This window comes from Cebus imitator, unplaced genomic scaffold, assembly GCF_001604975.1.
Source record: "Cebus imitator isolate Cc_AM_T3 unplaced genomic scaffold, Cebus_imitator-1.0 Scaffold306, whole genome shotgun sequence".
In the NCBI taxonomy this organism is placed as follows: domain Eukaryota; kingdom Metazoa; phylum Chordata; class Mammalia; order Primates; family Cebidae; genus Cebus; species Cebus imitator.
Window position 1 is genome coordinate 1,217,314 of NW_016107621.1, and position 1,214 is coordinate 1,218,527.

Genomic DNA, 1,214 nt, shown 5'->3' on the forward strand with positions numbered 1-1,214 from the left:
AAAAAAAAAAAAAAAAAAGTAATTACAACAAAGAAAGTTGACAAGTGGGACTTAACTAAAGAGCTTCTGCATAGCAAAAGAAACTCTTAACAGAGTAAACAGATAACCCACAGAATGGGAGAAAATATTCTCAAACTACGCATCCAACCAAAGTCTAATATCCAAAATCTACAAAGGACTTAAACAATTTAACAAGCCAAAAACATATAATCTCATTAAAAAGTGGGCAAAGGTACTCACTTTGGCAGCACATATACTAAAAAGTGGTAAAAGGACATGAATAGACACACTTCTTAAAAGGAGACATATAGGTGGCCAACAAACATATAAATGTTTAAGATGGCAAATTTAATGGTATGTGTTTGTTATCACAGTCAAAGAAGATTAAAAAGAAAAGGAATGATGACAGTATTACAGCAAATAGGGAATGTATTTAAAAAGATAGAAACCATATTTATTATAATATGTATACAATAATGCTGTAAAAGGGGGTGAAGAAAAAGAGCTGTGTAGGAGTGATATTTCTCTGTATCATTGGAGTTGAGCTATTATGAATCTGGATCTGATTCTGATAAGTTAAGATGGATGTAGTAACCCCTAGATCAAATATACTTCACATTATGTTCACAAAAATCTCAACATATAGTACAAAAACATTAAAAAAATTAAAACTCTACACTAGGAAATATTCATCGAATGCAGAAGAAAGCAGTAAAGGAGGACTAGAGGAAGAAAAAAAGACATGGCATATATAGAAAACAAAAGTAAAATGGCAGATGTAAATGCAACCATAGAAATAACATTAACTATGAATGAATTCAACGATCAAATCTAAAGGCACAGTTTTTCTGACTAGGGTTTAAAAATGATTCAGCTATATGCTGTCCACTGTGAACATACTTTAGATTCAAAGATACAAATAGAATAAAAGTTTAAAAATGGAAAAGATATCTGACCAGGCTCGGTGACTCATGCCTGAAATCCAAGCACTTTGGGAGGCTGAGGCGGGCAAATCACAAGGTCAGGAGTTCAAGACCAGCCTGACCAACATGGTGAAACTCCGTCTCTACTAAAAATACAAAGATGAGCTGGGCCTGGTGGCGGGCACCTGTAATCCCAGCTACTCAGGAGGCTGAGGCAGGAGAATCACTTGAACCTGGAAAGCAGAGGTTGCAGTGAGCTGAGATCATGCCACTGCACTCCAGCCTGGGTGA